The sequence below is a fragment of the Ixodes scapularis genome, unplaced genomic scaffold, assembly GCF_016920785.2.
Source record: "Ixodes scapularis isolate PalLabHiFi unplaced genomic scaffold, ASM1692078v2 PGA_scaffold3__209_contigs__length_174095766, whole genome shotgun sequence".
In the NCBI taxonomy this organism is placed as follows: Eukaryota; Metazoa; Arthropoda; class Arachnida; order Ixodida; family Ixodidae; genus Ixodes; species Ixodes scapularis.
The window spans coordinates 5,727,586-5,752,055 of NW_024609868.1; the positions used below are offsets into that span (position 1 = coordinate 5,727,586).

General features: G+C 48.8%; 1 long non-coding RNA gene across 1 annotated transcript; it reads right to left on the reverse strand.

Annotated features, from left to right (window-relative positions):
• Positions 1–8,986: 8,986 nt before the first annotated feature.
• Positions 8,987–9,312, reverse strand: LOC8041051. The gene is made up of 3 exons (XR_005717691.2): positions 9,239–9,312; positions 9,124–9,178; positions 8,987–9,056 (listed from the first exon to the last, which is right to left on the reverse strand). It is a non-coding gene; the product is annotated as an uncharacterized LOC8041051 (long non-coding RNA).
• Between the last annotated feature and the right edge of the window lie 15,158 nt (positions 9,313–24,470).

The window sequence follows — 24,470 nt, forward strand, 5'->3', positions numbered from 1 at the left end:
ACTACCTTTAGCTTTTGAGGTGTCATGGACAAGAGAACTGAAGAAAACATTTACGGTCTGGGAGACCTTAGTAGATACCTCCATCAGTCATCGTTGTTCGTTCCAAACAATGATTTCTTTTTTTTTCTTGCAATCAACAGTTTTTCTGTTTGTTTTCTCTGATATTAAAACGCTTGCGAAAAGTTTTGTTACAGATATACTAACAAAGAAAAAATGTGTACTGAATAAATATCTTATTTTCGTAGCAAGCAAGATGACTAAAACGGCAATACATTCTGTTCAAACAAAAAATCGCGTGGTATTAGTAAGTGCATCGCTTGAAAACAAATCTGGAGAGAATACAGGGTGTTCCAGGCGCGGATTTAGGGGGAAGGGGGGGGGGGGGGGGGGGGCGACCGCCCCTCCTAAGTTTTTCAAGGTCAACTTTTTTTTCAATACAATCATTGATATACATTAGCTAAAAGTGTAGTTTTTGGTGACATAGCAAATATTGGGTAAACAAAATAGACTTCACCAACGTTTCGACCGTTTCCGAGGTCAAATGTGCGCAATACCTATAAGAAAGGCTTGTTAAAAACGTTGACAAAAGTTTTTCGAGCCAAGAAAGAGGATAATACGCGAGAGAAATAGAAAATACGCCGGACCGCCAAGTTACCAGTGTGTCCTTTAGTTGCAAGAGGTTTCAAGGAACCCAGTTCTAAGAGGTCGCAAGAGTGCGAACGGGCCTTAACAGACGTCGATTCTACGTTTTCTTTGGGAAGTTATTTTGAACGTCGAGCACAAAACGTCCCAACAATGTCCTGAGCAACACCTTGACGCCATCGACGTCAGTTCTACGTTTTTTTGGGAGGTTCTCGAAACGTTGAGCGCGAGACGTACCAACAATGTCTGAGCAGCACCTTGACCTCATTGGTAATAATAGACGTCAGTTCTATGTTTTCTCCGCAAAGTTCTTTGAACGTGGAGCACGAGAAGTCCCAACAATGTCCTGAGCAACGCCTTGACGTCATCAACATTATTTGTTTTGTTTTTTTAGGAGGTTCTTCGAACATCGAGCGCGAGACGTCCCAACAATGTCCGAGTCGCACCTTGATATCATCGACATTATTCGACGTCAATTCGTTTTTTTTTTTTCAGGTAGGTTCTTTGTACGTTGAGAGAGAGACGTCCCAACAATGTCTCAGCAACACCTAGATCACCTAAATAAGCGCCTTATAGAGCCCCCCCTCCCCCCCCCCCCCCAAGGTCCTCTTATATCACTTATAAAATTTCTCGTCAATGGCAGCATTTTTTATACTGTGCATGCAATCTCCCTTTCAACCTGGCCGAGCTGCAGAAATCTCTTCCTATATTATCATTCTCGCGATTGTTGTCTTAGCAGGAATTGCTTAACAAGTTGAGAATTCACAACAACAAAGACCAGGATTTAGCTCGGAGTCAGCGGGGCTGTTTATAGCATTTTTAGAGTTTCTAATTTGATATCAGCGTCTTTGCATCTGTAAAAGAATGATAATAATGTAAGAGATTTTTGCAGCTCAGCCAGGTTGAAGGGTGGACAGCATGCAGAGTATCGAAGACGCTGACATTGACGAGAAATCTTAAAAGGGATACGACAGGTCCTTAGGCACTCTTGGACGCTTGTTTAGGGTGACTCCGAATTACACCCAAACCTGTGTAACCATGGCAGTGGTCGAAATTACTGGTATCGCCGCTGTTCCCGAGATCACCTCGTCCGGGGCCTGCGTTCCACGGTCCCTGGTCACGTGTCGTTGAGCTCCCCGGCGAGGGTGCCGACTGCCATGGCAGCCGTATCAACGCCACCTTGTCCCCCGCCGAAAGCGCACGCCTTCGGCGTTGTCGTGCCAGTAGGCACATCGGCGGACGACCTCTGATGGGGGATCCGCCATTTTGGGGTCGCCTGAAATTTTCTCGGCGCAGCACGTAGAAGGTACAAAATTTCAAGGCGTCGTCAACCCCCGCACCGACGCCCTCAAGCTTCGCGAGGCCGGCAGCGTCTCTATCGCGAACCAGTCAGTCCCCATCGTGCCGGCGGGCCCGCAGGTGATGAGTGTGACCTGCTCTTCCTGCCGACGTTTGTATGTAAAACATGTTAGGAAGAGTTTGTATGTAAAGCATGCCAGGAAGAGCCAGGATTTATTTCGGCGAGCTTCTTGACCACCTTCCGTCGCGCATGTGTGGCACCGGTGGCATCCGCTAGGGGCACTCTGGTTTGGTTGTGAACATGAGTTAGTCCATAAGCATTACAGCAATAAGGTTCTTGTACCTCCATATTAAAATCCCTTCAAATCCTCAGTCACAGGCAAAAGATATCAAATTCTCGGTCACAGGTTCAGATAACATTCTCAACATGTGCAGGCATCCAAAAGCACAACTGCACACTGCAAGGAAAGACACCATATAGCAAAACGTTTTATTCAAGATAATTCTCTTATTGAAAATGAGTAAAAGGGCACCATCCAACACAAAAAACTGCCACATCGAAAATAAAGCTAGCAGAAAAAGAATTAACAGAAGGTGAATAATAAAACAACCAAGAGAACATTAAAACTTTGTGCTCCAGTTCTTCATGCCGGAACAAACTAACAAAGGAAACATTGCTACTGCTTCCATACTTTCTTCTTGAAGTACTCCTGTGCCTGAAAAATCAGAAGAAGAAAAAAGCAGTGCACGTTAGCTAGGTTACAGGGAAGTTCTGGCGAAATTTCTATAGTCAGAGATCTGCATAAAAATTGGTTCGACACATTAATATACATTTGAACAAATAACCCGATTTACAAGTAACAATAATATTTTTTTTTCACCAAGTTGCTCTACTAGTAAAATTTCAAACGGGACATTACATGTAATAGGGGGGCAGTACACCTGGTTCCCGATTGGCTACAAGAAGTTTGATAGTATAAAATGGTTGCTGAAAATACTCATGCCAGCAAAACAAAAACAAAGAAGTGCAAAATACTAAAGAAAAGGCTAAGTGCGCAGGCGAGGTTGGGTTTATATGTACGCTTGAGAAATAAACCAGTTAGCCAAGTTTGAGACGTTCCCTTCGGTGTCTGTGCCTTCAACTAAAAGTGTTTTTCTTTTTCATTTTTTGCACCACAGTCCCAGGTATTAAACAACATGCAAAAAACTGTTTTTAGACTGCCTGCTCAACTTTCAAGTTATGCAACATGTGACACCACCCCACCGGAGAGTGCAGAAAGTTTGAATATTGGTATTGGTATAACCCTCACTTGGCATTTTGTCAATATCTATTTTTAATTCAGAGATATTGAACGCATGTCGGAAAGAGCAAAGCGGGTGTTTCGAAAATCTGTTCAGTTTGGGTAGCTCAAAAAATCGGCAGAGTTCCCCTTGAACTGGCACACCAATTAAAGGTTTGTGGGATATAGGCAGTTGGAACTCACGTTGCAAGGCGCCGCTTGTTTCTGGGGTTCCGCACCAGTACGACGGACCTTCCGAGCAGTGCTTGACGCCGAGAAACTTTCACTGCTCCGTCCCATCCGAGCACATGTCGACAAACTATGCCGAAGAGGAAGCAAAATATGTTTAATAAGCAACATTGATTCACAAATGCAGTGTAACGGGATTTAAAGATAAGAAGGTAAACGGCGGTGATGCAACTAAAGGTTCTTCTTTAGGATAACATATGGTTGCGCTTCAACGCCCGAAAATATTAACAGTTTTCTGTAACACCTTCATACTGTGAACATTTATTAAAGGGAAGCTAAAGAACTTCTTAAAAAAAAACGAGATAGAGGTGAATGCTGATTTGTTTTTATCCCATGATCCTGAATATGATGTTTGTTTTCTTAAAGATGTGACAAAACACGAGAAAACACAAGAAAACCTCTGATCAGTCGTGATGTCATACTAGGATCTTTGGACCGTCAAGTGCGTGTCGCTCATGTGGGCAGCAAGTGCAATAGCAAGCTTTTCCAGGTATAGTCCCCTTCACTCACAACAGTTGTGACGCCTCTTTCCAACCTATTTGAAAATAACAAGAGAGCGCGTGCATAGCTTTGACAGGCTCTGAAGATGCGCGAAAGCACAGATTCCAAAAAGTCGTAATATGATGTCACGGCCCAGAAAGGAGGAGCTTCAGTAGCACTTTGAAAAATAATTTCTGCAGCCTTCGTGCACCAAATCTTAAAAAAATTGTAAAACCGCTCCACTTCATGGGAAAATAGAGGACCAGCGAAGCTGTTATTTTTACGACTTCTAGGACGATGCCTAGAGGATGACGTCTAGGATGATCTCAAGGACGACTTCTAGGGCGACCTCGAGGACGACGCCTAGAGGACAATGCCTATTACGACCTCTCGGACAACCTCAAGAACAACTTCTAGGCCGACCTCAAGGACAACTTCTAACACGACCTCAAGGACGATGTCTAGGACAACCGCAAGAACGGCTTCTAGGATGACCTCGGGGACGGCGCCTAGAGGACAACCTCTCGGACGACGTCTAAAACGACCTTTCGGACGACGTCTAAAACGACCTCTCAGACAGTCTCAAGGACGACTTCTAGGACGACCTGGAGGACGATGCCTAGAGATGAAAACAAGGGATCAAGACCTCACTATCTAATAATGCCAAAGAAGGCTGAATCATGCTGGTTGCCCCCTCTTTTTGTTTTTATTTATTCATACTTGCCACGACCAATGAGGAGTTTTCTGTCAACATCCGCGGAAACCTTTTTTCCCAAATCCTAGCACATAACAGATCTGCTGAAATAATCTCAATATTCGTGATCCTGGAGGCCAAATAAAGGTGATTTAAGTGTTTTCCACGATCTAGGTGTTTTTCTTCAAACAGAGGACCGCTTCAATTTCCCTTTAATGCAAATTTTTGTACCTGCATACTAGTTCCAAAATACTGGAAACAACTTGTATTATGTAGTGCTTTAATTTCTTAACATGAAAAAAAAGAGCATCATATACATAATATGTTTCTTTGTAGGCAAGTACCTTGTTCTTCGTAAAATGGGAATTACCATACGTTCCGGTGTATAAGTTGTGGTTTCTTTCGAACATTTCTTAATGCGCGTTATACAACGATGCAACTTACCATAAAATGCCAGGTAAGTGCCCACCCTACTTTCACTGAAAACCGGGTTAACCTGGACATGAGCGCTTGTCTGGTCAAATCAGGCACTTAAAGTACAGGGTGTCACAAAAGAAAATTTACACGGTCTTTTTTACCGCAAAAATATACTAGGCATCGCCGAACGCTCATTCTCCGCCCAAAGGTAGCGCTATAGGTCACAACCAGATGCCAAAGTTTCAGCCCGATCCGATAACTTAATAAAAAGTTATATATGATTTTCTGAAAATTTCAATGGGAAAATGGTGGCCGCCGGAGTTTTCGAACACATGGGGCTCTATGGCACCAGAAACCGAAAACGGGCAAAAATGGGCTCCATTTTCCCATTGAAATTTTCAGAAAATCACTAATAACTTTTGATTAAGTTATCGGATCGGGCTGAAACTTTGGCATCTGGTTGTGACCTCTAGCTCTACCTTTGGGCGGAGAATGAGCGTTCGGAGATGCCTAGTTTATTTTTGCGGTAAAAAAGACCGTGTAAATTTTCATTTGTGACACCCTGTATAACTTAAAGAATTCACAAGTTTGGGAAATGTTAATAGTGGGCGCTCGAACGAAATGGGCGCTTCCACGGTATTTTACGGTATGTGCGGATGTTTTTCTTTCTCTCGAAAAATCTTCATGGTGGTACTGCTTCACAGGGCACAAGATCAGACACACTTAAAAGTAACTTCACGCATACACAGGAAGAACACTCTTGCAGCGCTGACTGACAACTCAAGTGTATTATGCATCATCTTCATCTTCCTTCACTCCGATGCAAATGGCAGTGAAACAAAAAAAAAAACGGGGATCATATGAAAAAGAGAAAAGGAAAGAACAGAAAAAGGATTAAAAACAAAATATAGAAGGAAGAAAAAATATAGAAGGAAGAAAAATAATGAATTTCCTGTACAGCGGACGTTGCTGCTGTGCTTGTGCTATATTGTTCAACTCTTTTACGTTAAGGCTAGCGAAGGAGTACTAACACATATTCTATCTAGCCTTACAATGTTAGCGGTTTCTGCTATTTCTCGCGTCAGTATGTTCCTGCTCCGTCCCAGTATGGTGCATTTGTCCAGGAGGGGAGAACAACCACACTCTCTGAAGTGGATGCCTAAATGACCCAAGTTGGCATTTATGGCATTTTTGTTATGCTCACGAAGTCGGTCATTTAGACAGCGACCCGTCTGTCCGATGTAACACTTGCCACATGTAAGGGGGAAGGAATAGATTACTCCCTCATTGCAGGACACGAACTTGGTCCGGTGGTTTTTGATGCATCCAACTGATCAACTAGATGTCACTTTCACCTTCTTGCACAAGCTAGAAAGTCTTTTCGGCGCGGAGAAAACAACGTCTACGTTGACTCTGTTGGCCATTTTCTTGAACTTGTGGGATGGGTTGTGGATGTATGATACACTTGATTTGTCAATCAGCGCTGCGCGAGTGTTCTTCCTGTGTATGCGTGAAATTACTTTTAAGTGTATCTGATCTTGTGCGCTGTGAAGCAGTATCATGAATAACCAACTCGCCCAACTTGTTTTTATGCGCCACACGGCATCTTTTGTAGAACACCTTAACTATGGAGCCTTAGGTGGTGTTGCCCCTTCCAGGAGGCACTGCTGTCGCCGCAGTCTTCTTCACTTTTCATAACTGACTCGGAAAGCGAGAAATTTGACGGTTTCTCCAAAGCAGCCAAATATGGATAGGTAAGGCAGTGATAATAAAGCTTTTACAGCATGCGATTGACGTTGTTTACTTCAGCCATGGTTCCTTATTCTTTTGCCTGTCTAGTAACGCTGAAAGGTAAAAGACTTGGTATATACAAGCATTGCCAAAACTTTTCGCAGCTCTTTTTTAGTTTCCGTTTGATAAGCAGCTTTTATCTGACATGCTCTAGCCGTGTTGCTACTTATAAAAGGAAGGATTGCGACTAGCTGATCTTTTAGAGGGAACAAAAGGAGTGTGTCAAGATATACCTATCTGCCTGTGCGTTGTTGCTCGCGTCGTCTCTATAACTAGGCCTAGTGGTCCAAAGCTTGGATCACGAGTGTCTGGCATGTTAAACTTTCTTTCGCTTAGCATGGTACACTTGCATAAAGCCGACCACCTACTCATTTCGCACGATTTACGTCCTTTTGCTACGAAACACTCGATTGCTTCCGCCAGACAGTGTCATGCATGAGCATTTCTCGAGAGTCAAAGACGTGAGAGTTGTTGCGCGTCAAACGGTACATATGAACTAGCCGATTGTGCGATACTTCGAGTTCACGATACCGATGTACGTAAACATTTTAAAAATTCATCGCTTGATTCATGCAAAGATGTGCAACTTATATACCAACTTTTCTGCTAAAACAGCGCAATATACAGAACTGTGCCTTGTAATCCGGAAAATACGGTACCTTCATACGTAAAATCACATCCGTCCAAGACGTTGCATCTCTGTGCAGAGTGCCCCGCCCCGAGTTGTCCCACCCGGCCCACGAGCCACACCCATTAAATCTGCCTCTGTTTTATCCCCAATTACAGAATGTCTGTTCCAGCACAGCATATTCGAAGTGTGGTACAGTGAAATAGTACTTACAAAATAAAAAACCTGCAAACATAGCCATTAATGCGATAATTCATTCACTGTTTTCCTTTCTTTATTTAACTCACTTCTGAGGAACGTACCACAATATCATACAGACAGTAATTTCAGTGACTGAATTTCCGAACACACAAATAGCCATGACCTTCTGGCAGAGGTAATTTCACCTGCTCGCTCAAAAAAAGTTGTACCCTATGTAGAGCTTTAGCATAAAACAGCTACAACATGAGAACTGTTTTACTGCACAGTGAATGCAAGCCCGATCCTGTTACCTATCTATGTCTGGTGAACTCCAGATATTAGTTCGCGTTATTAACTTAAATCATTTATGCTCACCTTGCAGATTTCATGGCTGTTGCCAATGTTTCCGATGGCGTCGTGCAGGTAGGGTCCGTGCAGGTCAACCAAGGATGCACACTAAAAAAACATAAGTGAGCTTGTACATTGAGCTAGATGGTAGTGACCATAGAAACCTTTATACAATACGAAGCTTTTTTTCTCGCTTCTGGCATATTAAATTTTTTTCTCTATTTTGTGCAGATCCAGATCATTCTCAGCATTTATGGAATGCATTCAAATCTAGGGTTTCATATAGTATTGTTTTCAAAGTAATGTGTCTTCAGAGCAAAGATAATCATCACTTTGAGTAGACACCCCCGCTTTCACATCATTGCACCAATGTCCTTGATGTTTCACAAAATAATGTTGCAACACCATCAAACCAACGTCCCTCCTCATTTAATAAATACATTTTTAGAGAGACATTGACAGTGTCTGCTCAGCGCCGACTACAATCCATTACACACCCCAACAAACCACTGGATGTCCATTGGACATCCGATAGATGTCCGCTCAAGATATTCGCACGTCCCGAGGAGATCCGTAGCCGTCCGACGGACGTCCCCAGGACATCCGTCAGAGTGCCAAACGTAACAAACTTGCATGTCCGTCGGACATCCGAAATGGGATCCTTCTGCAGGCCAATTTCGGATATTCGGTTGGCATGCCTCAATTCATTCTTTAGCCCAGATATGCTGTAAACCAGCCAAAGCACTAACTTGAGCCAATTTTTACTAGGCAGAATTTCTTCGGATATCCCGTGAACATCCGATAGAGATCCGATTCAGATATAGCGAACATCCGTGGGACATCCGTATACGTCCAACGAATATCCCCGGGACATCCGGCAGAGCGCCAAAGCGAACAAAATCGCACATCCGTTGGACATCCGAAATGGGATCCCTCTGCAGGCTCATTTCGGATAGTACCTGTACATTCGGAAAGTACCTGTAATTGTGTGGCATACTGTAAGGTGATAATCCCCGGCGTGGGCAAGTCCTCTCTGCACCGTATGGCCCTAAGAAAACAAGTTGGAGACTGTATCGGTATGAGTGAAGATAAATTTTGCAACACTTGGAAAATACCTGTTGCTGAGTAGTGTAGTGTAAGGTGTTCGTCCCTGGCATGGCAAGGTCATTTCTGCACCAAGGTGAAGAAGAGATGAGTGCACACAACTTTCACACCAGAACCGGAACATACCTGTAGCTGAGTGGCATGGTCTAAGGTGCTACCTCCTGGTGTGGTGGGCAGCCCTTGCTACACCGCATGGACCTAACAAATCAAGTTGAAGAAAGTATTGCCGCGCGCAAGGCTGAGAAACAAACGCTCGGTCACGGTCCTCCAGAAAGTTCCCGTTTATTCATGTACCGCGCGTAACTTCTATCATTTATCCCTGCTTTTGTTTTCTAGAAAGTACGTGTTCATTCTCGCCCCGATCACGCGACGCTCGAACCGCTTTCGCCGAATCTTCGAGATAGCGGCGCACTCTAGATAAGAGGCCGCCCGCGACCTTGTCGAGTCAGTCTCGCCCTAGCGCTCGATTCTGCTGACACGCCGACATCGACGCCCGCGACGCTCTGCTTTCTTCTGTCTCCTTCTTTATTTTTGGCACAAGTTCGCCACATCAAACGTTATTTATTCCTGTTTATTTCTTGTTTATTAGTCACCACCCGTGACATTTTGGTGGAGGTGCGGGGTACCGCATGTTCGTGCAGCGCAGCCCCCCAAGTTCCCGCACTGCAAGTCCGAACCCAAGCTCCCGAGGACCCAACGAAGACCAGATCGAGACTCGATCAAGTCGCCGAACCCAAGGGCTACACCCGGAATACGGACCTTTACCACCCAGGACCAGGCAGCCGACGATGGCCAACCAGTCGCAGACCCCCGCCGCTCCTGCCGTCGTCTACCTACCCGTCGCTCCTCGGACACCGGCTCCATTCCACGGCGAGCAGTACGAAGACGTCGAAGACTGGATTGACCAGTATGAACGCGTTGCCCGCCACAATTGCTGGACAGACGAGCAGCGCCTACACAATGTCTATTTTTCGCTTGAGGGGACTGCCAAGCACTGGTACGAGAATCATGAGTCCTCCCTGACGTCGTGGGACATTTTCAAGAACGATCTCAAGGCTACCTTCATCAACCACCACCGCCGAGAGAGAGCCGAGGACCTACTGCGAACCAGAACCCAGGGCCCCAACGAGAGTGTCACCGGCTTCGTAGAGGACGTCCTGCGCCTGAGCGCCCGCGCCGACCCTCGGGCTACAGAGGAGAAGAAGCTACGAATCCTCATGCGGGGCGTGAGAGAAAATATCTTTGGTGGCCTTGTCCGCAGCCCTCCGACAACTGTCGAAGATTTTGTCGCCGAGGCAACGAACATCGAGCGTGCCCTGCAAGCCCGAGCCAGCCACTACCAGAGGCTACCCGGCGTCAGCGCGGTTCCGCCGTCCGCTTGCGACCTTGGGTCCAGCATCCCAAGCATTCGCGAGATCATTCGCGACGTCGTCCGGGAGGAGCTGCGAAAGCTACTACCCGCCGCGGACCGACCAGCTTCGCTCTCCATCGCTGAGGTCGTGCGGGAAGAGGTGCAGAGAGCCATTCAACCAGAGGCTCCCATCAGCGCAGCAGTCTCCGAAGAACCCGCGCTAACTTACGCCGCAGTGGCCCGACGTCCACCGCCTCCTCCTCGCGCCTATGTCGCGCCGCCCCGACGCCAGTCTCCTGCGCCGCAGCACGACCGACGCCACGACGACCAACCCCAGTACGCCAGCCAGGAGCCCCGTGCACCCCGGAAGACCGATGTGTGGCGAACACCCGACCGACGCCCTCTGTGCTTCCACTGCGGGGAGGCAGACCACACCTACCGCCGATGCCCATACCGTCGACTCGGGCTGCGCGGATTCCACCCAAGCGACCCGCGCCCCCGGTATGGTGAACGCCCTCGGGAGATCGACGAGTACCTGCGACGACCCCAGTCCCCCGAGCCTGCGTCCCGCCGAGAGTTCCGGTCGCCGTCACCGCGACGTCCAGCTTCGCCGATGCACCGACCCCGACGTGAAAGCCTGTCGCCCCTCGCTCCTCGCCGGGGAAACTAGGCGCGGCAACCCCTGGAGGTGGAGTTGCCGAAGACGACCGACGTAAAGAGCCTCCACGAACGACGGAGCGCTCCCACTCTCCCGACGATACGCATCACAACGACGCTCCTGCTTCGGTGTCCAACAACTTAAACGTTGTTATTGACGGCCTCGACTCATCGGCACTCGTGGACACCGGAGCAGACTACTCAGTCTTGAGTGGGAGGCTCTCTCGCCGCCTGCGAAAAGTCATGACGCCGTGGGATGGACCCCAAATACGAACCGCCGGAGGACATCTCATCACGCCAGTCGGGAGATGCACTGCTCGCGTCGAGATCCACGGTGAAACGTGCCCTGTGAAGTTCGTCGTTCTGCAAGACTGTTCGAGGGACGTTATCCTCGGAATGGACTTTCTCTGCGAGTATGGCGCCGTCATCGACCTCGGGGCAAACCAGTTGACGCTGCGGAAACCTGTTTTACCGCCGGTAGAGACCAACACAACATCAACCGCGATCCGAGTTATCGCCGACCATGTGAACCTACCGCCGCGGTCGAGTGTTTTCGTCACCGTTATGGCCGACGCCGCCATGCACGGTGAAGCTCTTCTGGAAGGCAGCGTCCAACTGCTCCTCGAAAAAGGAATTGGCGTCGCAAGAGGCGTAACGGATCTCCAAGAAAGACGTACAACTGTTCTTGTGACGAACTTTCGAGAGGAGCCGCAGCACCTAACGAAGGGTACCACCGTGGGCCACGTCGAGGAGCTTCAAGCGCCAGCGGTGGTCACCGCAATCTCCGAGGAAACCTCGTCGCCACAGCAGAAAAGCACGACGCCGCCGCCGCTCGACATTGACCCCGAGCTCCCAGCTACGAAGCGCCGGCAACTGATTGATCTCCTTGCCGAATACAGTGACTGTTTTGCCACGACATCAAAGATTCGCCAAACACCAATGGCGAAACATCGCATTGTTACCGACGACGACGCACTTCCTGTCCACCAGTCGCCGTATCGGGTCTCCTTAAAGGAAAGGAAAGTGATTCAAGATCAAGTCCAGGAGATGCTCGACGACGACATCATTCAACCCTCAAGGAGCCCATGGGCGTCCCCAGTCGTCCTTGTAAAGAAGAAGGACGGAACCCTGCGGTTCTGCGTGGACTATCGTCGACTGAACGCCGTGACAAAGAAGGACGTCTATCCGCTCCCCCGCATCGATGATACGTTAGACCGACTGCGCCACTCCCGATATTTTTCGTCGATGGACCTGAAGAGTGGTTATTGGCAGATTGAAGTCGACGAACGTGACCGGGAGAAAACTGCCTTCGTCACTCCCGACGGACTATACGAATTCAAAGTGATGCCGTTCGGACTTTGTACAGCACCAGCCACCTTCCAGCGCGTCATGGACACCGTGCTGGCTGGTCTGAAATGGCAGAGCTGCCTCGTCTACCTGGACGATGTCGTGGTATTCTCACGAGATTTCGACGAACACCTCAGACGACTTCGAGCCGTGCTTCAAGCCATCAAGACCGCCGGCCTGTCACTCAAGCCAACAAAGTGTCGGTTCGCCTATGGGGAACTAAAGTTCCTTGGCCACGTCGTGAACAACAAGGGTGTTCTACCTGACCCCGAGAAGACCCGCGCCGTAGCTGCATTTACGCCGCCGTCTGACAAGAAGGCCATGAGAAGATTTCTCGGACTCTGTGCCTACTACAGGCGCTTTGTTCGAGACTTCGCCAAGCTATCCGCACCGCTGACACACCTCACGAAGGACGCCGTAAAGTTCGAGTGGACAGAAGAACACCAGAGGTCATTCGACGAGCTCAAACGAAGACTCCAGACGCCCCCGATTCTTGGCCATTTCGACCAGTTTGCTGAAACCGAGATCCACACCGACGCCAGTAACACCGGACTGGGTGCGGTACTAGTCCAAGTGCAGGACGGAGCCGAGCGAGTTATCGCATACGCAAGTCGGACGCTGTCTAAAGCGGAGAGGAACTATTCAACGACCGAAAAGGAGTGCCTCGCTGTCGTATGGGCAATAACAAAGTTTCGCCCATATTTGTATGGAAGTTCTTTTCGCGTAGTCACAGACCACCACTCGCTCTGCTGGCTGGCGAATCTGAAGGACCCCTCCGGACGCCTCGCTCGGTGGAGCCTACGACTGCAGGAGTTCGACATGGCCGTGGTGTACAAGTCCGGCCGGAAGCACAATGACGCCGACTGCCTGTCAAGGGCCCCAGTCGAGGCCGGTCCTGCCTGCACCAAAGAGGACGACGATGAGTGTTTCCTCGGCGCTCTGGATGTAAGCGACATGGCAGCACTCCAACGAGACGACCCTGAGCTGCGAGCACTCATCGAACACCTAGAGGGGCAAGGAAGCGCCGTTCCCCGCGGTTTTGTTCGAACACTGCCAACCTTCTCCATCCGACAAGGCGTACTGTACAAGGAGAACTTCAGCGACAGCAACACGGCGTGGCTGTTGGTGATCCCTTGCAGTCTTCGAGAAGAAATTTTTCAAGCCTGCCACGATGACCCGACGGCGGGACACCTTGGTTACAGCAGGACTCTTGCGAGGATACGCGAAAAGTACTTCTGGCCCAAGCTTGCGAAGACAGTACACCACTACACCCGATCTTGCCACGAGTGTCAACGAAGGAAGAAGCCACCGACGAGACCGGCAGGACTTCTTCAGCCTATTGCGCCGCCATCTGCCCCATTCCAGCAAATCGGTATGGATTTACTCGGACCTTTCCCACCGTCGACGCAAGGAAACCGATGGATAATCGTCGCAACCGATTATCTCACGCGGTACGCCGAGACAAAAGCCCTTCCATCAGGAACGGCTGTTGAAGTCGCCAAGTTTTTCATCGAGTCCATTGTCCTCCGGCACGGCGCTCCCGAAGTCCTGATCTCAGACCGTGGATCATCATTCATGGCCCAGCTGACGCAAGAAGTCCTTCGTCTCAGCCACACCAGCCATCGTCGCACCACGGCGTACCACCCGCAGACCAACGGGCTGACGGAGAGACTCAACAAAACCATCGCCGACATGATCTCCATGTACGTCGACGTGGAGCACAAGACATGGGACGAGGTGTTGCCGTACGTCACATTTGCCTACAACACGGCCGAACAAGAGACCACCGGAGTGACACCCTTTCAACTGGTGCATGGGCGCAAAGTAACGACCATGCTGGACGCGATGCTGCCCCATGAGCCAGCTGACAGTGAGAGCGACGACGCCCAGGTGGTTGCTCAACGGGCCGAAGAAGTCCGCCAGCTTGCCCGACTCAGGACTCAAGACCAGCAACGCGCCGACGCGGGCCGCTACAACCTTCGTCGCAGGGACGTTCACTTCCAGCCCGGAGACAGGGTGTGGGTTTGGACGCCCATCCGTCGCCGCGGCCTCAGTGAGAAACTGCTGAAACGGTACTTTGGACCATACAAGGTACTTCGTCGCCTCGGCGAGCTGAACTACGAGGTGATGCCCGACGGAACACGAACATCGTCACGCCGCCCACCACGACCTGAGGTCGTCCACGTCGTGCGCCTGAAGCCGTACTACGCTCGATAGGACTGTGGACCTTATGTGCATGCTCCAAAAGACTCTTGAGTTTATCGTTCTTTTTTATTTTGTTTTGTTTTACACTGCATCGGGGCGATGCACTTTTAAAGGGGGGAGTAATGCCGCGCGCAAGGCTGAGAAACAAACGCTCGGTCACGGTCCTCCAGAAAGTTCCCGTTTATTCATGTACCGCGCGTAACTTCTATCATTTATCCCTGCTTTTGTTTTCTAGAAAGTACGTGTTCATTCTCGCCCCGATCACGCGACGCTCGAACCGCTTTCGCCGAATCTTCGAGATAGCGGCGCACTCTAGATAAGAGGCCGCCCGCGACCTTGTCGAGTCAGTCTCGCCCTAGCGCTCGATTCTGCTGACACGCCGACTTCGACGCCCGCGACGCTCTGCTTTCTTCTGTCTCCTTCTTTATTTTTGGCACAAGTTCGCCACATTAAACGTTATTTATTCCTGTTTATTTCTTGTTTATTAGTCACCACCCGTGACAGTATGAGTGCAGACTAATTTCGCGACACATTTAGAACTTTTTAGTAGCCGAATAGCATAGTGCAAGTTACTAACTGTTTTACCGTAACATGGCAAAGAGCGAACGCTGCAGCCCCGCAAGACTGTCAGAGCGAGTTGCGTGACAATGTAGCCGTCGTGCATTCCTCCCGTGGAGTGCTGTCATGTACTTTGCTCTGTCACTTCAATTGGCTCACGGGGGCCATAGCTTTCACCCTTAGCCAAGCTATGGTGAAGCGGAGTGTACTATAAGAGTGGTAACTTGGGCGAGTTGGTGATGCATTAGAACCAAAAAAGTATGAAAATTGGACGAAGGACGAGTGAGAAAAATGCACGCGACAAGCACTGGCTTACAACTGAATTTTTATCAGGAAAAAACATGAAACCCTCGAACCACCAAAACATGAAACACCACCAATCTTATCAATGTGATTACAATATTGCTTCGTAACGGTGTCCTTACGAAGCAAAAAGGCGCCATTGGCTAGAGTAATTCTGCAGTAAATGCATATGAAGCTTTTTCCTGATATTTCCAGATACTAGCTATTTATTTATAACAATTTCTTTTACAACTGAATATAAAATGTTGCTCAATATATTTTGTTACTAACTTCTTAATATTTATGGTCCACGCGTTTACTTTTCATTTTTCTCATTTACTGCGGAGATGCACGCCTCGGAAGCCAGGGAAGTGCAGCTTCCAGTTTCCTACTACTACTCTAGTTCACTTCACTGTACGTAATTGTACTCCTACCATCGCCACGACGCTAACGACGCGGCGCGTTGCGGCAAAAGGGCAAATTAAGTACCGTGTTGGCGCGGCACTCGCAACAGATTGCGCGGTACTCGCCACAGATGGCGTACCCTCCCCTCCCGTCTTCTTCTTTTCTTCACACACAAAAACGCCCCGCCAAAACAGTGCCCCCTCTCCCGACTTCTTCTTTTCTTCTTTTTTTACTTTTTCGTTTTTCCCGACCGAGTTGTTTTGGCGTACGCTTTGCGCGAAGGCACTGAGCTTCCCCTCCCACTTAGGGGCTGCTTTGTACAAAAAAGTAAGACGTAGATAGTGCTTTTGTAGTGGAGCACTACCGCCACTCGGAAGCGGCGATACTAAAAATTTTAACCACAACACAGTCACCGTTTTGAACCTGCTGCGCAGCACCGCCAATGAGATTTGTGTTTCCCATGCCGTCCAGCTGCCATTTCAAGTTTTGAACGCTGTAAGACTCTGCAGCATATTCGTTTCTCTTACCAGAAGTAAAAGAGAACACGTCACTTTTTCACGGAATACCGCGATTCCGCCGTGTAATCGCAAACCAAACATCAAACCATTTCCCAATCTGCAGCCGCGTATGGCGACAACGAGAACCATGGCGTGATATACAAGATTTTAAGTAATTTGAAACGTAAAAATACTTTTAAAAGTCTGTATTCAGTACCCTAGCTGAAATGCGGGAGAAGTGACCGGAGGAGTGCGTGCCTACGCTCGCACTCCTCCAGGACGTCCTCCTCCCTGAGGATCTCCTGGCTCAGGCGGTCCGCGAGGCTGGCCTTCCCCCCCTCTCGTCTCTGCCCTCGCCGGTTTCCGGGACTTCCCCGCTCGCCGGCTCTTTGAGCAGTCCCTCCTTTCCTTCGGTATCCCCTTCTGAGGGATCCGACGCAGAGGAAATGGACGAGCTCTCTGCGCCGGCGTCCGGGCCGCCCCCGAACTCCGGGGTGGACTCTGACCCCGAAAGTGGGGCGGACAATTTCGAGGATGCCTCTTTGCGTATCTTGCGTTGGCTCGCCGTCCATCACCCCTTCCCCGATCTGGGCGGGTCCGGGGACGAAGACGAGTCCACCGACAGCCGACGCCCGGCGGCCTTCCCGGCCGGGCCTCCTCACATGCCTTTCCGCCCTAGCGACCTCCCACCTGAGGTGAACTAGGACCTTGTGTCCACAGTTTTTGGTTACGCGCCCCCTTTTGATCCTTCCGCCCTCAACTTTTTTGCGACAAAGACTTCCGTCTTTAACGGTCGTCCTTCTCCCCCTTCTCAGCTCCCCGTCCTCTGTGACGCGGTAGCATCGATGGAAAAAGCCGGACTTATAGAGGTCACGCAACGCGGTCCTTACCTCTCCCCTATCCAAGTAGTTCCGAAGTCCCCAAAGAACTCCCGCTTCGTGTTGGACTTCTCACACTTAACCCCACACTTGCCCAGCCCGGCTTTTTTGTTACCACCCTTGCTACGAGTCATTACCATGTGCCCCTTACCATCACGACCGTTTTTTTTACGAAAATCGATCTCCGTGACGCCTTCTACCATTTTCGTTACACCCCAAGACACGGGCCCTGACTTGTTTCCGCCTCGACGGAGTCACCAAAAGGAAGCACCAGTATAAGGTGCTTCCTCTTGGGATACGCCCAAAACCCATCTACATGCAGACATTGGCGACGGCAGCCTTAGCACGTGAAGCTCGCGCTCGTGGTCTCTGGGCCTGGGCACATCTCGATAACCTTTTGTTTGTTCACACAGATTTTTCTTTCCTTGAATTTCAGACTACGGTCTTTTTGGAGGACCTTCTCCGCTGCGAATTTCGTTTAAATCCCACAGACTCCCAGTTCTCCCCTGTCCGTTCCATCATTTTTCTTGGATTCTTTTTGGACGGCTCGACAGAACGCATTTCCCATAGGCCCAGTCGCTTTCGCGTTCTTCTCCGCACGCTGACTGCCCTTCAGGCTCCCCAGACTATTAAAGTCTATCGGCATTTGGCTGGGCTATAGACTTTCTATTTTTCTTTATTCGGCGCACATTACCATGTTCTCCGTCCTTTGCATGTTGCGTCAGCTACCGGCGTTCCCCTTCCACTTCAGTGGGTGGAACTTTTCAATTTGTTTTGGCAGCCTTACCCGCATCAATGCCATTTGCCATCACGACAGTGACTCATGAGGCCTATGCCGACGCCAGTTCTTTTGGATTTGGGATATGCCTACCCCAGGGAAACATCGCTCATGGCTCAGATGGGTATCAACCCTCGACAACCCGGCTGACGGCCCCTCTCGACTCCACCACACTATTTCCCCTGCTCTCTGGCCTGCTCTCTGGCCTGGGAAGACAACTCAGCGACTGGCCGTCTGTCAGGAGACCGGTCCTATATATAGAGCCGGCCCCCTGGCGGCACCCCCAATCGCTTTCACGGGAAATAGTGTGGTGGAGTCGAAAGGGGCCGTCAGCCGAGTTGTTGAGGGTTGAGGCCCATCTGAGCCATGAGCCTTTATTTGTCATCAACAACACTGACACAAGTGCTTCGACCACGGAAAAGGTCCGTCCGTGGCCCCGCGTGAGGGCAGCGACGAGCGGGGGGGGGGGGGGGGGGGGGGGGGGGGAATGGGGCAACGAGAAGGGTCAGGAGGACGGCCCACAGCCCGCGCTTGTAGATGGTGCCTGGGGTGCGGGTCAGGACTGCGATGTTTCCCTGGGGTAGGCATATCCCAAGTCCAAAAGAACTGGCGTCGGCATAGGCTTCATGAGTCACTGTCGTGATGGCAAATGGCATTGATGCGGGTAGGGCTGCCAAAACAAAATTGTAAAGTTCCATTCACTCAAGGGGAGGGGGAATGCCGGTAGCTGTCGCAACATGCAAAGGACGGAGCACGTGGTAATGTGCGCCGAATAAAGAAAAATAGAAAGTCTATAGCCCAGCCAAACGCCGACAGACTTTAACAGTATGGGGAGCCTGAAGGGCAGTCAGCGTGCGGAGAAGATAGCGAAAGCTACTGGGCGTATGGGAAAGGCGTTCTGTCAAGCCGTCCAAAAAGAATCCAAGAAAAATGATGGAACGGACAGGGGAGAACTGGGAGTCTGCGGGATTTAAACGAAATCCGCAGCGGAGGAGGTCCTCCAAAAAGACCGTAGTCTGAAATTCAAGGAAAGAAAAATCTGTGTGAGCAAACAAAAGGTTATCGAGATGTGCCCAGGCCACGGTGTAAGATAATACTCTTCAGGTGAGGACAGCGCGCTCCTCGCGCAGTGCGGATAAAGTTCGCTTTTCACTCTCTCTCCTTCTCTTTCTCACTATGGTTTCAAGCGACTCCGGCAGATGACTCGTCGACCCGTGGGCACGGCAAAGACGGCTCGTGCCGCCTCATGCTCCACATGCGCAGAGCTCCAGCGAGGTTGTCGCTCGCGCAGAAAGACCACGGCGTACCGAGGTGTCATGGCAACGAGATAATTTTTTTTCGCTCTCACACAGTTTTGCCGTTTGGCCGCCAGTGACACTTTCAGCCACGGGCACGGTGGCCGCGGAATAATGCAGCCTTTCAGATGCACGTCGAACGACCAAACGGCGAAACTGTGTGAGAGCGAAAAAAATGATCTCGTTGCCATGGCACCCCGGTACACCGTGGTCTTTCTGCACGATCGACAACCTCGCTGGAGCTCTGCGCGTGAGGAGCATGAGGTGGCACCAGCCGTCTTTGCCGTGCCCACGGGTTGACGAGTCATCTGCCGGCGCCACTTGAAGCCATAGTGAGAGAGAGAAAGAGAGAGAGTGAAAAGCGAACTTTATCTGCACTGCCCGAGAAGCGCGCTGTCCTCACCTGAAGAGGCAAAGACACCATGACCGTGGCCCAGGCCCAGAAACCACGAGCGCAAGCTTCACGTGCTAAGGCCGTCGCCAATGTCTGCATGTAGAAGGGTGCTGGGCTTATCCCAAAAGGAAGCACCTTATACTGGTAGTAGACTACGTCGAGGCGGAAACGAGTCAGGGCCCGTGTCTTGGGGCGCAAACGAAAATGGTAGAAGGCGTCACGGATCTCGGTTTTCGTAAAACACGGTCGTGATGGTAAGGCGCACAGGGTAATGGCTCGTGGCAAGGGTGGTAACAAAAAAGGCGGGCTGGGCAAGTGTGGAGTTAAGTGTAAGGTTATCAAGCTAAAACCAACAACCATATATTCATTACTTATAAAACTTGCAATTTTCGTTGCAGTGAAGCCTTTTTTTTTTACTTCAACCTTTCGGGGCGAGTAATTTAGAAGCCTAAAATACATAATTTGCCTCGGGTAGGTGGCGCAAGATGCCGCCCGCTACAAGGTCTCTCTGTAGTTAATATCTATCTATTGAAGCAGAAGGGACGTTTTCAGCGAACTATTTTCTCGACTGCGGAGGCGTCTGAAGCGGGCGCGTCACGCTTATAGGGAGGAGCTTCTACTACCTTCTTAACTTGTAACCGGCTATTGAAGATTGGCGTTTATTCTTGCTCCGGACGTATTTTCTCTCATTTATTTCTGCTTCTTGTTCTCGAAAATGCCTGTTCATTCTCGCGCCGAACGCGGTACGCTTGAGCCTTCTTTGCCCAATCTTCGAGATAGTAGCCGCGTTCGATTAACTTACACCTCGTGCACCACTGCAGAAAGAGTAGGGCGGTGTACTTCCGGTCGTATCTAAATATACATACCGGAAATAGACTTCCCCACACTTTTTCTGCACCGGTGCAGGAGGTGTAAGTAAATCGAACGCGGCTAGTGATGCACTCTAGATAAGAAGCCGTCCGCGATCTTGTGGAGTCGGTCTGGCTCTCGCTTGCTGTTACGCCGTAAAATCGCTGCCCGCCTTTTCTGCTGCCTCGACGCTCGTTCTTTAATTTGTTTGGCACAATTTCGTCTAATAAACCTTTATTTTCAGATCACTGTTCATCCTCTCGTCGACTTCGTTCGTGGCAATATTGCCTACAATGACCGCATAGGTTGATACGACAGCGTTCTTAATGCGATATATATTTCAATACGCTGATCGATGATCTTCTTTTTTTATTCTCAGGGGAACTCGGCTAATTTTGGAAACGTAAGAATGTTTCATATTGCTTTAGTGCACCTTATAGGATCATGGGCTCGGTAGCACCAACCCAAGCAGGATGAATAATCCACTCCTGTTCTTCACGCAGATTCCGCTATGGCAAACGCCTGCAGTTATGCCGCGCACAGCGCTTCACCATGCCGTGAAGATGAGTCAACGAAGCCCATCGCAATGGTTTCTACGCCTGGACGCAAGCAGCAGCAGCAGCAGGGATGAGACTGCACCGTGCTACAAGTTCGACAACGTATCGTCGTCCTCAGTGACGTCACCAGCGCCCTACAAACACCGGGAGCGTCCGTCCGCTGCCTTCAGTGGTCTCGGTGGCACCAACCCGAGCAGGATGAATAATCCACTCCTGTTCTTCACGCAGATTCTGCTATGTCAAACGTCTGCAGTTATGCCGCGCACAGGCGCTTCACCAGGCTGTGAAGATGAGTCAACAAAGCCCATCGCAATGGTTTCTACGCCTGGACACAAGCAGCAGCCACAGCAGGGACGAGACTGCAACGTGCCACAAGTTCGACAACGCATCGTCGTTCCTCAGTGACTTCACCAGCGCTCTACAAAAACCGGGAGCGTCCGTCCGCTGCCTTCAGTGGGCTCGGTGGCACCAACCCGAGCAGGATGAATAATCCACTCCTGTTCTTCACGCAGGTTGGTAAAAACCGCTATCTGTTCAAATCACTACGTGACAACTCTGTTGTGCTAGTGGTGCTGCCGAGCCCCGGCTGTGTTTTGAATATTGTAAATGAATGCTTCAATGTATTTTGTTTGCTGCCGCAATTATGCGGGGATGTCGAACTTAACCCCGGCCCCCAGACAGACGCGCTACAGCAAATACTTGACGGGCAAAAAAAGATAGGAGCTGACATCACGGAGCTAAAAGACAAACTAGGATCCTTAGATAAGCGGCTAGAAGCGATTGAGGGGTCCACCTTGGCTTTGAAAGATCTCTCTGCTCAATTTAAAAAATCTCAAGAAAAAATAAGAACCTTAGAGGCCTCTACCAAGAAACTCGAAAGAAAGAGGGATGAGTTTTAAAGAATAGAGACCGACGCAACAACCTCATAATGTACGGAATTAAAGAGGGTGACAATGAGACCGAGCAACTGCTGACGAACGCTGTAGTTAAAGACATTTTTTAAATCAAATTGGGAGTTGAGGTGAAGAGTGTTGAGGGGGTTCACAGGCTTGGAAGGATTTAACCGGGGAAGGTCAGGCATGTCATTCTTAAGTTTTGTGACTTGAAGGAAAGGAATGACGTACATTGAAATTCGTGGAAACTTAGGAGCACAGCTATTTTCATAAACCAGGATTTTTCTGCCCATGTTTAAGGCTTGCGAAATAAACTATGGAACAGTGTCAGAGCAAATAGAGCAAACAAGGAAAAAGTGACGATGTCATTTGATAAGCTAAAAATCGGGGACACGGTATATCGTTGGAACGAAGATAGCGACGAAAGGAAAGAAATAGCCCCGCAAAAAGTGGAACGTCTCGAAGCCCAATCACAGAGTCACCCTACTTGCAACAACGACCTGACAGTTACCAACATGAACTCACGAAGCATTATGAATAAAATTATCGATCTTGAGCACATTTTGATAGAGCGTGATCCTGATGTTGTAATGATAACCGAGACGCGGTTGACTCCTTTCGTTTTTGATTGCGAAGTCATTCCTCCGGGATACAAGATTTTTCGAAATGATCGAACGACTAGGGGTGGTGGGGTGGCTATTGTTATCAAGGATGCTTTGGTATGTACTGACATTCGAGAAACCTCTAGTATAGAGGACAAATGGTGCAAAATTAAAGTAGGTAGGGCCGAAGTAATTCTTGGGGTGATATACAGACCAGCTTGTATGGGAATAGAGTTCGTGAGGGATTTGGGGGAAACGTTTGCTAAACCTGCAGTTCACTTCAAGAGAGCTATTATTGGTGGGGACTTCAATTTCGGTGACACTGATTGGAATGGCTTTGTATCGGCACACGGGGAATCCGCAATCTCGACTTCATTCTTGGACCTTATTTCTTATAATAACCTTACGCAGCTTGTTGAGGACTGTACGCGGATTCAGAGTAAATCTAGTTTAATATTAGACTTACATTTTGTCAGCGACTCTTTGTTGTGAACTTCATACAGCCGCAAGGTGATGCCCGGAATCTCTGATAATTCCATGGTGCACTTGTCTCTCCCAATTAAAACTCAATCGGTTAGAAAACGTACGGTCGTTACGTACAAAGACTTCAGTAGAGTGGATGATGAAGGTGTGCTCGATAAACTAGAATTGGCCTTCGACGAGTTTAAGGTTTTGAGTGAGAGTCGCACATCGCACATTGATCACCTGTGACATTTCTTTACGAAACTAGTTGTAGAGTGTCTTGATAAGTGCGTCCCTACCAGAACAAAAAGAAAGCGGAACACAATATTTGGATTAACAGAGAGATTATTCGGCAGAAACGAAGGATCTCACGATGTCGTGCTGAAAACAAAAAACAAAACAAAAACAAAAAAACAGCGAATCCTCGCGAACGTGATAGCTTACGGCTACTCAGCAGAAATCTTAAATCAATGATTAAAAATGCTAAAGACACATATTATAACAAAGCAATGGAACGTTTTATGACTTCGTCCCCTGCTAAATTCTATAGGCAACTTTCACCCCGAAAAAACAGTGTTGAAATACTTGATATTGAAGGCCATTAAATACAGAACGAAACTGATATTGCTAATTGTTTTAATGAATACGTTTCGAGTGTGCATTCTAGTGATGACGGAAATTCACCAACGTTTCCTTGACTGGAGAACGTGCCTCCCATTGCTGACTGCATAATGACAAGAAAGGGCATTTTTAATTTGTTATTGAATCTTGATATTATTAAATTTCCAGGGCCCGATGAAGTTCCTAACGAATTCTTACGAAGATACGCAGAATCGATTAGTCACTACCTTTTGAGAATCTTTCAAACGTCACTTCGTCAGGTGATAGAACCATCTGAATGGAAACTGGCGAAAGTTATTCCGATACTAAAATCTGGTGCTGCATCTTCAGTAGCCAACTACAGACCAATATCATTCACATCAACTTGTGGGAAACTTTTGGAACACATAGCTGCTGCACATATACGTCCTTTTTTATCAGAACATGGATTGCTGGACGACAAACAACACGGATTCCGGCGACGCTTATCAACCACGATGCAGCTTGTAGAAGTGTTCACAATTTCGCAGAAGTTTTGAATCGAAGGGGACAGGTGCACGTCATTTTTGTCGATTTTCAAAACGTGTTCGACCATAGTCAACCATAGGAAGTTGCTAACGAAACTACAACTGATGCTTAAGAACCCTAAGCTCACTACATTGATTAAATCATTTTTAAGTGGGAGAACGCAATTCGTAGACATAAAAGGTAGAAGGTCGAATACGTGCGAAGTTAGATCGGGGGTCCC